The 12,612-nt window shown below is 43.1% G+C and overlaps 1 protein-coding gene across 1 annotated transcript in view; it reads right to left on the bottom strand.

The window, feature by feature from the left end:
* Positions 1 to 12,612, bottom strand: part of LOC115767668 (protein sprint) — a 267,104-nt gene that overhangs the window by 134,528 nt on the left and 119,964 nt on the right. The gene's annotated exons all lie outside the window — the stretch shown is intronic.

The raw sequence follows: 12,612 nt of genomic DNA, 5'->3' as shown, positions 1-12,612 counted from the left end.
TCTTTGATATTTAAACAAAGAGTAGTAGAAATATTTAAAATAATGACAATGAGATAAAAAAGAAGCAGACCAGGAGAAGAAATATCTTGTGTACTTCGCTTATTACAGAAAAACTCCTTCAAGCAAATTCCAAGCCAATTCAAATTTTGTGTGACACACAAAATGTTTTCGGTTGGCTTAAGACTTCTATTATTTTGTCAAAAGATTTGTTCAAAAACAGCTCAGAAGCAAGAAGATGTCTAGAGTATATTAGTTTTTTTCAGTATTCTGCACACCTTGTTTTTTGCCCTTAATTTGATTTAGTTAATTAAATTGTAGTTTACAAATTTTAAATAAAATATTGTCCTTCACTGTTGGCAGCCACAACCAACAGAAAAGCATAGAATATTAAATTCTTCAAAGTTCTGTGTCAGCGATGAATTTTTTGAAGTGAATTGCAAGCCAAGCGCCACCAAAAACCTGTACAAATATATCTCTTACAATCGAAAGTTTTAATAATTAGCACCAATAAATTAAACAGATATCTAATCGAGCTGTACTTGCCCTACTTGTTTTGGGAATGTCAAAATTGACTTTAAAATAAAATTAAATCAAATTAATCGTTACATCATTCAGGTCGCTTATTTATGCCAGTGTCTAAGTTAATATGTCTTCGTTTCTTATTTAGAATTCTCAATGTGTAAAGAGTTCCCATATGCTTCAATTTGGAGAATAGGTTACCCTAGTTGCAGTAACAGGTAACCGGTAACAGTATTTTAACACGAGCTTGAACAGCCTGCCTGATTAAAGCTCTTCAATTTATAGTCAACAACGCCCAAATACCATAGTTACGTAGCATATAGATGGCTTGACTTTCGTTAAAGCATTTGTCAAATTGGCAACTTGAAGCTGCATGTTGCAAGTAAATGATATTTGTAGACACGAGGCAACCGCAGAGGGTGGCAGCTGACTTTTGCAAGCGTCGTCAAGGCAAAACGTCAGCGGTGAGCCAAAGGAAATGTCAGCGCGGTTTGGCAGCCGCAGCCGCAGCCGCAGCTGGGTGGGTGGGTGGTGGGGTTGAGGCGGCGACAGGTGTTGCCTGTCAGCTGCATGAAAAAGCCAGCATACCTTTCAGCTCGCCTGATTCCCCCAGGAAGTGCAACCCCACCCACTTGGCCACCCCTTCCAAACGGTGTCAAGTTAATCAGCGTGCGACAGTTTCTTTTTGTTTTGTTTTTTTTTTTTGGGTGTGTGGCTTGTGCAGCTTTTTAGCTTTTAAAAAGCAAAAATGTTCACGCCTGCCACACGGGCACAAACTCTGCCATAGAAACCGTTAATAAGGTGTAAAAAGCAGAAGGGTGTAAGGCGGCCAGAAGCTAAACGAGAAACGAAAAAGTAAAAAGAAAAACAAAAGCGCTTCATAAAAATGGCGGCTGTTTGTTTAGCTCTGAGCTGCAGCCAGCCCAAACGCTCAACACTTTTATTTGCCAAGGTTTTTGCCGATGCTGCTGCTGCTGCTGCTGCTGCTCTTGGCCATGACTTTGCTGTTGCTTTGAGTAGCCAACAACAACAACAGCAACAACAACAACGACAACAGCAGCAACAGCAATTCAAACGCTTGGCAACAATTTTGATACCCTGTACTAAATATCTAATAGGCAGAAGGAAGCATATTCAATGCATCTTCCTACAAAAGGTCTAGTATTGGGCTCTCGTATGATAAACATATATTCAGAATATTCTACAATTCTACAGTTCTACAATTTTCATAAAGATCAAGCTATAAGAACCAAAGATATTAAAGCATGTTTTAAGAATAGATAGTCGCCTCTAAACAAAGTGTGTGTATGTGTATTTGTCTATATACGCATCAAATATCTGCAATATCAGCTGCTCGCTGGCTAAAGGATATCATCTAGTCATGCTGTCCCAACTAGATAAAGCACTTTTACTAGTTTGTTGTATTTTGGTTGCTTTTTGCGGCTCAAATGAAAATCTCGAATGAAGCTTTTAAGTAAGAGGCTTCACACACACACACGTGCAATAATTCACACTGCTGTTGTGTAGCATTGGCAACAGTGAAACGTTTTTCAACATTCTGCCTCTTTTTTTTCAGCTCTATCTCTCTCTCTCCCTCTCTCTTTCTCTCTCTCTCTCACTCTTTCTCCATTGGGCCCACCTGCTGCGCCCACTCAGGCTTAAACTGATGCTGCTGTTTGCTACTCCTTCAGCGTTGACATTTTCATTCATCGTCTTGGCAACCGTAATTAAAATCGTTTTAATTTACTTTCCCAGCACAAACACACACACACCCACACGCACGCACATATGCAGGCAGTAACTCACACACACGCACGCACACACACGCACTCTCTTGAGCCGCCGGCAAGTGTAGCATACTTATCTGGGCGCTACTGCTATTCGCTTTCCGCCTGGCTTTATGTTTATCGACTTTTGTTAGTCGTCGTTTTTGTTGTTGTTGTTGCTGTTATTATTTCAGCCTCTCCCCTGCCTCATTATGTGGGCGTGCAAATTGCTGCATATTCATTTACCGTTATCTCGCAGTCGTCAAGTGAAACATATACAAATGCGCCCAGCAGCAGCAGCAGCAGCATCAGCGGCAACAACAGCTGCCGCCCCCAATCCCCCTGCCCCCTGGCAACATGGCAACGGAGAAACGCCCAGCCAGCTGCGCCTCTTAATAACATAAACTTCTTTCAGCTCGCCCTCGCCCAGGTTGAGTTAATGAAGAATTTCCATGACGATGTCGCCCCAGTTCGAGACAGAGTCCCTATGCTAAGCATCCTTTTTGATAAGACGGCTGCCCACCTGCCTGGGCTACAGCTCATTATGTTGCCGTTATTCTTGTTCTGCTTGTGTTGTTGCTGCTCCTGTTGTTGTTGTTGTTGTTGTTGTAGTTACTGGGGCAACGCTCAAGTGCGCATCAAATGATTGCCGATAAGATTTGATCTTTGTTTGCTCGACAGCTCCTGTTGCCGCAGCCACTCGTTAGACTGGCGGCTGCTCATTTGCCGTCGCTGCCAAAAGGATTTGCTTTGCGGATTCACCTCTGGCATTTTAATGAAAATTTCAACTCAGCCTGCGCCGCTAAGCAGCTTAAAATTGCCAACTGTTTGTCCCTCCGTCTGTCTGACAGTCTGACTCTCATATGAGCAAGGTATCTATATCATCAAATAGCGCTAGCAACATTTGAGTCTGCCTGTCTGCCTGCCTGTCTGTCTCACATGTGTGTAAAGTATTTGAATATATCTGTAGCTAAGCAAACATAAAAACAGTTGGCACCATGTTGCTGGAAACATTTCATTGTGCCTGCCTCACATACTACATTTCTGAATATATCTGCAGCCAAGCACACCTCAGCAACAGTAGTTGCAACATAGTTGACCAACATGTTGCTAACGATATTTCATACCAACATCAACATGCTGCTGCCTAAAACTTATACAAACGCACAGCCTCCAAATCGCGCACACACCCACACACGCGAGCTAACGGGCTGTGTCTGTGTGCGTTACACCCACACACGTTAAATCATTTACACCAGGCGCGCAGCAGCCGACAGCGAGTAGCTGCGCGTAACGCAACACAACGTAATACGCACCGCACACACACACACAGATGAACACACACACACACGCACAAACACACCGGCGCACATATACTTACACAGCAGCAGCACATAAGCGTACACACTTACACACACACATATACGGCAAGAAACAGGCACGCAAAATCGTGCTGCAAGCGCCCAAAAAGATGCCAAGCGAATTGAGGCTGGATTTCTGTTTTCTTTTTTTGTTGGTGCTAAAAGAGGACACAACAACAACAGCGAAAATGAGATAAACAAGGTGAAGCACACACACATTTACACACACACACACACACACACATCAACACTTGCAAAGGGGCGGACATTGAAACAGTTTTGTTTTTGGTTTTTAGCTTTTGTTGTGCGCTGCCTGCAGTTGCGGCAAAGAAGAAGAAGCAGCAGCAGCAGCTGACAGGGGCATGGCAGTGGTCGTGCGAGGGGGGGGGGGGGGGGGGGGGTAGGGTGTCAGCTTGGGGCGAGCTGCGGGTGTTATTAAGGGAGTTGTCTGTTAATTTTGCAACTTTTTGGCGCGCATAATAAAGTTGATATGGCGAGACACTTTGAATATTTTTGTGTGTGGGTTGTGCCAAAAAATAAACCCAACAAGTAGGCAACGACTTTTCTTTGCAGCGCAATTATGTAGTGCGTGTGTGGGTGAGTTGATAAATAGGTGTATGTGTGTGTGAGTGTGTCGACAACAAACAATGTAATGAATGCGGCAACAGCAAGCTGTAGTCTGGCCTGTTTTTTGTTTTTAGCCTGAAAAGCGTGTCAAATAACTAGAGCAGGGGAGCAGGCTCAAAAAGGGGGCTGAAACTGTGGGTTGCCGTGGGAGGAGGTGCTGCGGTTGGCAGTACGCATATGTCTGCCTAAGCGCTGCCATAAAATAAATGAGCTTTCAACATGAGTTTGTCATGTGTTGCCAGATGCTGGCATAAAGTACCATTTCAAAGCAGCAATTTATGAAAAACGAGAGCGAGCGAGTCAAGCATTTAGTTGCATAAACTATGAGTCAAATTTCGTTAAATACAGTCAATATGTATATAAAAGAGATAGAAATAAGTTTGATAAGGCGAGTAACGAGTAGAGAAAAACTAACGAGAGCGAGAGATAGCAACGAGTCGAGCGCGAGGAAAAACGTTTTAAGATTAATAAGAATTAAATTTATATATTATTCAAGAGACAGACCTAAATTTCTAACAGCGAGTAGAAAAAACCCAATAAGTGTCAGCGCAACGAGTTGAGCAAAAGCAACGAGAGCGAGGAAAAAAGAGCGAGTACAAGAAGGAGAGCGAAAAAGAATGAAACAGTCAGTGAGTGATAGAAACTACAAAGGAGAAAGAACTCTATTTCTGAAAGCAACGAGTGTAAAAAATAACGATAGCAACGATAGCGAGTAGAATCAGAGCAAACGTGAGCGAAAATCAGCGAGAAAGGATGCAACGAATAACTTAAGCCAACGAGAGCTAAGGAAAAAACTAGTTCCAAGGGTAACGAAGCATAAGATAAAGTAAGAAAAATGAAAAGAACATAAAATAGACAGAGCTCCATTAAAGCAAGCAAGCAACGAGTAAGGAAAAGCCAACGAGATCGAAAGGGTGCGAGTGAAGCATTAAGAGATATAAACTATGCAGCAAATTTCGTTGATTACAATGAAAACAATGCATAAAGGAGACAGAGCTGGAGATATAGATGGGCCAACGTAGGCGAGAACAATAGTCTACGGCCATAAAATGGAAAATGTAATACAAAGTAAAAGGTCTAAGGATCTGGCGAGTATGCGCTCAACTGCAATTCGCACGTTGCCCGGCAGACCGAGACGCTTTTTATGGTCACAGTAATTAATGCATACCTCAAGGCTATTAAGGACAGTCTGCACAGGACGCACAACAAAAAAAAAACCGAAAAAAAAAACCTGAAAATAAAAATCCGAATAGAGACAATAAAAGCAGCAGCCAGTGACAATATAGATAAAGTGCAGGACTGGGGCGGGCTCTGAGAGAGAAGGCAGCGAGTCGGTTCCTTGATAGAGACGCAAATCAAAGTGACGCACAGCTGGGCAGGGTGTAAATTCGGGACTTTGTCCACAAAATCTGACAAAGACAGTTTTTCATCACAAAGCTTAAAGTGTGGCTGCACGAAAGTTATGCATTTGTTTAAAGCACTTTTGCATGCGAGCAAATAAATTGCCTTTTATTTCGGTGGCAACTGCCAAAAAGTCAACTCGGTCTTAAGGTCTTATGCTGCCTGCATACGCTCAGCCAACTCCAGTTGGACTAAACCAAACAACTTTTGGACTATTCGTATTTGTTTTTGTGTTCGTCTTGCCTCACGGACTGACTTGTGCAATTTGAATGCAGTTGAGTTGCCAACTATGTATCTCTGCGGCTCTCTGTCTCTGCCTTTTGGGGGCACGATAACAACAACAACAAGAATAACAACAAAAACTGCATATGTAACAACAAATTCAAGTCACATTTTTGTTGTGGCCCGAGCCACTGACATGCGAGAGGCGTGCGCTGAACAGTATGCTATAGTTTTTTTTTTACACTCTGTAGCGTGTGTAGCAGAGGGTCGTATTAGCTTTCGTTGTCTTTTTGACTTCTTTAAAGGGGCTTTCTCACTGGATTAAATTTAGTTTCGGTATTTGCTGACAATTCCGACAAAATTCTATAAATAAGTCCTACATTTTTCTACACCCTGACCTTGAATTATTCGATATAACTCCTGCCGATTTCTTTCCCACTATTGTAGTTATTTAGATTTTGCCTGTTTTATATATTCACAACTTCAAGTAGAGTATCTGGCAGTCGCTAGCTATGCTCTTACCCTTATTTTTCTTCATTCTGCGCTCATCGTGGCTTAGTTGTCCTTCACGCCTCGCTGCGACGGCCTAAACTTTTGTTACAACTGACACTGCACAGCTCTTGTTACAGTCATTCGTATTGTTGTTGGGTGTGTGTATATGAGTGTGTGGGTGTGTGGCTGCGTGTGTGCTGCCCCACTGCCACACGCTAGTTTAGCCGCAGCGGGTTGTCCGCAGTGTGAAGTCCTTCATAATACTCTCTAATGCATGGGCATTAATCTAAGGTCCAACTTCGAGCCGCACACACACATAAACACACTCACCCACACACCCACACACACACCTGCTGTTGTTCGTTTTTCATTTGATTGCCGTTTCAGTCACTCGGTTTGGCATTCATACGGCTCGTCGCGCTGGCACTTAAGTAATTTCAACTTGGCAAACAGCACAAATACATGCACACACACACACGCACAGCACAAATGTCAAAGTAGTTGTTAACATTTCCGCTTGCTGCTTTTTGCTTTTCTTCTTTTCATATACCTTAGGAATTGGGCAAGCGCGGAGTATTGCGTATATGTATGTCACAAGCAGCAGCAGATATGTCCGAACCGATAAAGTATAGATTTATTCTTGTTCAGCATCAACAATCGAGTCCATCTAAATATGTTTGTCCATCAATCTCAGAGACTATAAGAGCTAGAATGTAGTTCTTTTTGCTCACAGAAAATACGTATATTTCGTATAAATTGTATATTCATAAATATAATTTACAGCATTCTCTTATAGTCTCTAGCTTTGGTTTATCCACACCATATTCGTGCTTTGGATTGGATAAGGATCGAAGTTTTTCCATAATGCATTTGCTTCGCATAATGTTTGGCTAAGAAAAGAAGAGGAATCACAAATGCTGCAATTGTGTATATATTTATGAGTATGCACGTAAATAAAATCAGCTAGAATGTGAAGACTAGCTCGTCGCTTTCGCTTGCCCCTGGGTATCTGCTAGTCGTGCACTTTCGATTAGTCTAATCTTATTTGTTTTACTCGCTACGTTTTGGTGTCGTTTGTTGCGGGTGCTGCTGCTGCTGCTGCTGCTACTGCTGCTGCAACAAATGAAAACTTTGCCCGGCCAAATTGTAAGTCAGCAGCAGCAGCAATGCAGATGCAGTCAAGCGGAGCTGGCTAAAAGTTGCTTGGCCAACACGCTCGACACTTTTAAATTACTGACTTAATTAGAAAGCATGAAAGAAGTTGCCACTGCAAGTAATTTACATGAATAACTTGCCAGAGAATGGAACATGAAGTTAACAAATCGCCACAGTCATAAAGCTGCTTAAAAGCCATTTATGCGTTCGAGTTGAGCTAAAAAGCGGGTCAAATGCTGCCGGCAACATCTTTTAGCCGCAAACTGTGCAATTGCCAATTGTTGACTGCGACCTCAACTTCAATTGTTGGCGCGGGTCTGGCTCTTGGCTCTTAACTTAACTTCCAGCTGTTGCTTGGCTGCTTCTACAAGTTTTTCTCTTTCTTTTTTTTTCTGACTTGCTGTCAGTGCATGTTGACAAGTGCAACAGCCGCCAGCTGCAACTGGCCCTCCCTCCACTCCTCCCTACAATGCGGTCGCCTATTGGTGTCAGCACACACACTTCACATGCACAAGGTCCACACTGGCGGAGTCCTGACTTCTGAGGCTCTTGCGGCAACTATGAGCTGCCTCTGACCCATGTGCAGCTGACATTTTTCAACATTTTGCCCATTTCATTTTCCCAAATATATATACATGGAGTACATCTACTGCAGCTACACTGACAGAAAAGAAGAACTTGTTTCTTGAGTACAGCTAAATTAACAAAATTATATTCAATGGCATTTCTTCTTGTCTTAATTAGAAAAAAGCCCTGTTCATCTGCTTTACTTAGTCAAGAAACATATTATTTAATATTTTAGTTAATTAATGCCCGACAATTTCTTTCAGTGTAACAGCTCCTGGCCGAGCTGAAGCGTTGCCAAAACATTGACTTTGACTTGTATTTGTGTTAATATTCAAGCTGCTCGTTTGCCAGCTGCCTTAACTAACTATTCCATGAAATTCTTTAAGCTCAGCCAAATGCCCCGCAGAACTTTCATCAACTTCCACAGCTACGAAACTCTGTTAACATAACTTAAAAAAAAAAAGAAGAGATAACCCGTTTAAAATATTTGATCAAGTGATGCATTGCTAATGCGTTTATAAATATGCTGGTCCACCCTAACTAATGTTTATTAACTTGTCGCCTCTTTTGGCTTTCAACTATTTTAAGCTCGGCCGTTGCAAATTCTGCTGCCCGTTTGGCCTTTGGATGCGCAGCAAATTGACCCTTTGCCCAGCGCTTGGCTCGTGCCCATGTCCCCAGCTGTGTGTGTGTGTGGGGGTGTTCGTGTGTGTAGGTAGTCTGAGGATTTGTTATGGGCTGCTAGCCTTTGTGGGGCTGTTCAATTTGTCGCCTCTTTTGCAGCAGCTGACCCCCTCCCCTTCCCCCTTCTCCACTGACTATCATCCCCGCAGGACTAAACGGCAGCTCGGCCCCTTTATCAACAATGCCACGCCCACTCGTTTTAGGCAACCAGCCGAAAGTGAATATTAATGCAGTGTATCCTGAGGCGGTTTTGATATTGAAATTAGTGTGTGTGTGTGCGCCGCCTTTGATAAGGCGTGTCCACTTGGCCTCTAATGAAATCCTTGATATCCTTTGCTCCAGCTCTGGCCCTGACTCTGGCATATTTGCATAAACGATTTGACTACAAAGTGTCAATGACAAATATTTGCACTCTGGGCGGCATAATTGTTATTTGATGGATGTTTTGTAAAAAGGGTTGTTCCTGCAACAAACTGTTAACTAAGACATTTTGTGCACGATGATTATTCTGGATATTACGCCCTTTCGTGGCATCCACCTATATGTATATATATGTTTATATATATATATATATATATATATATATATATATATACATATATGTTGTTCCGAGCTGAATATCTATCTATTATCTTTCTATCTATCTATTATCTTTCTATCTATCTTTTATCTTTTTATCTTTCTCTTATACTGCCATCCGTTGTTTCCGCTTTGCCGTAAAGCATAAATATCGTATATTCTGTCAAGCGCAAGGCTCTAGATTCTTGGGGAAATGGAAGGAGGCATCCCTAGTCATATATTTTTAATCTCTACATGCCATTAAAGAACCTACATGCCAATTTGAATAGCTCTAGCTCCTATATTCCTCGATTATTCTCCATCTCTTGTAGTTTTCGAGCTTGACGCGTTTTGACGAACAGACAGACAGACAGACAGAAAAATGGGCAAGCTTATATACTAGATTTTGCTTGTCATCCGAATAAACCTACACATAAAACCTTGACACCGCTTTTTCTGCATTCACAATTGATTCTGGGAATAAATATGAACAAGTCTTTAAGATTTTAGCATTTGCAGCTGGTTTAGTGCCTTGTCAGTCGCATCGATGACAGCCCATCAACAACATGGCTGTCGGCCACATCCAATCAGCATAAGAATACCCCCTTACGACTACCCCAGCACACACCCTTCCTCCCCCCCATTCCACGTCTTAGCGCAGCCACAACAAAAAGCTTTCTGTGGGGGTGGCGGCACATTTTCAATTTCATGCCTAAGCCTGCTTAAAGGACACGAAAGGACCGTTCGATATTAGTTTGCTTTGTCATTTTATTGAAGCAACAAAAATGATAATTTCGTCAATACCATGTCCTGCAGGCCGGACCACATCCTGCTCGAAATATATGCAGCCCCGCATCGACCGACCGGCAGATAACAATGGGGTCCAAACCCACAAAAATTCATTGAATGCGCACGAATTTCAATTTGGAGCCTGCTGACAGGATTTGCACTCGCTACCAGTTAATGATCAAATGTAAGGATTTGCCAGGACTCTCTGCACAATGTAAATATGCGCCTGCGGGCTTAACATGTTCTACCAGCTCCCCACCTCAGCACGCCCCCCTCGGCCCTGGAGCTATTGATACTTTGTGATTGCCTTTGGTTATTTAACTTTAACGTTAGACATGTGATATCCTTCTAGCAGCGAGCAGCAGCTCCTGTTTCCCTGCGCTTGTTTTTTTTTTGCTTTCGGCTCGTTGTTGTCCATTAGCGCCCCGCACGCAGCCCAAGGGGGCTGCGCCCACGCCCACTCGCCGCTTGTTTGCCATTGTTGAGTAATTGGATTAGATTACTTCTGCTGCCACTGCTGCTGCTGCTACCTGCCGTGTTCTGTGCCTTCTGTTCCGGTCCTGTTGCTACTCTCTGCTGTGTGTGCGCTCTGTTGATAAATTTTTCGTGGTTGCCACGCCCCCCACCTACCACGAACTGCCTGTCATGCGTGATTGATGGCAGCATGTCAATATGTTTTCGTCTCTTTTTCCTAACGTTTCCTGTCATTTTTTTTTTTGCATCTCCAAAGTTTTCTATTTTTTATTAAATTTACTTTTAATGGCCACACGCCTGCAGCGACCAAATGTAGCCTGGCGTATAAAAATTGTGTAACAGCGAGATGTCCTTTTGCCTTTTGCAGGGTATAACTGCTAGCGGGTATATTCGTTTAGACACGAGATGTGTAACGCATGGTTGAAAATAACTTTGACTGCATACGGAACATATTATATAATTTTATTAAATTGTAGAAAAGTTCTCTATTTGCCTAGCAGATCCACAACATCCTTTCAAGGCGGACTTCCATGGGAATAACCAGTAAGAAATTAAGCTCTTGTATAATCGAACTCTCATCCAGGATATTTAATCTTCCGCATGCCGCAGAAGTCCGGTCTTTCTTGTTCTACGTAGCGCATAGCTATAATAATTTTCTGCACCGCATCTGCAAGGCTATTAAATTCGCATAAAAATCGTGTTGTGTGCAACACATTTTCCCACGCAATAGCCTTGCAACCCCTACCCCCGCGACGCCTGCTGGCTGCAGCCAATGGAAAATCATAAAAATTTATGACTGCAATAATCTGGCTTTGGCACGCAAAAGAAGGTAGTAGACGGCAACTGCTGCCATTAAATTGACATGAAGTTATGAGTTGAAAGCGTTCACAAAAATATTTCGACAGCCGCATGTACTGAATAATTTCAGTGCACAACGCGGCGTATACGCAACATTTTCAGCTGAGCGTCATTTTAATGATGCCTGGGCCAATGCTTGTGGCTGGCGGCTGTTAAGCTGATTGACAAGCAGCCGGAGATAAGCGCGAATTGGCCAAACGATTATGACAAAATCGATAAAGCTACAGATGTCAACTGTGGCCAAAGTACAGTGAAACAAATGGCTGGGCGACAAGGAATCGCAAGTTGAAAATTGCAAAGGCAGTCCCAAAACACACGCACACACACATTAAGATTTGGCCAGACTTTGTTATTGCTGCCTTGGACTATCTGGCCGGTCCGATCTGTGGCCACGTTATCGGACCTAATTTACTTGGGCGAAAAGGCAAAACAATGCCTTACACGTTGGCCCAGTGCCAGGCCGAAGAAGCGTAAGTAGTTCTAGTTTTGCATGGCCATTTATCTGCCGAAATGTGAGAGTCCTTGTGTGCGCGTGTGTGGGTGTGTGTGTGTGTGTGTGTGGTTAGCATCATAATGAGAGCTTTACACGCCATGGGCCAGCTCCAGCCTGTGCCGCGGAGCTCCACTCAACGCCACGCCTCGCCTGCGTTGAACGCATAAATTTCAAGGACGCGCTGGCAGGAGGCTTGTGCCAAGCCGTGACTGGAGCCGCGGGAAGCGAGCAGAGAATCAGCATAAATACAAAAAACCAGCAGGCGAAATGTGCGAGAAGCGCGCAAAATAAATTGACAGCCCAAAGGTATGCAACGCTTTTTGCTACACAAAAGTTTGACCTACATGTGAAATGGTGGGCGGTTGTTGGGCTGGTGTGGGGTGTGGCTTATTGAGGAGCATAATGGCAGGCAGGCGGAGTTTGTTAACGAGCGTGTGTGAAGTGCTGCAGCGACTGCCAAATGACGAGAGGCGTCCAGCTGAGAGAGTCGATTGAAACATGTATTAAAACATGTTTCAGCGAAAAACCATTTATCAAGATATTCAAAAACAATTTACGAGCATAAATGTTGAATGACAGACAAGCTGAGGAATTATCAGAAATGTATACTTGTACACCATTCTGGATGATCGAAACATTCTAGAAA

The sequence above is a fragment of the Drosophila novamexicana genome, unplaced genomic scaffold (assembly GCF_003285875.2).
Source record: "Drosophila novamexicana strain 15010-1031.04,08,12 unplaced genomic scaffold, DnovRS2.1 tig00001433-arrow-arrow-pilon, whole genome shotgun sequence".
NCBI classification, from domain to species: domain Eukaryota; kingdom Metazoa; phylum Arthropoda; class Insecta; order Diptera; family Drosophilidae; genus Drosophila; species Drosophila novamexicana.
The sequence above is the reverse complement of the archived record's forward strand: the minus strand, read 5'-3'. Positions and strand labels throughout refer to the sequence as shown.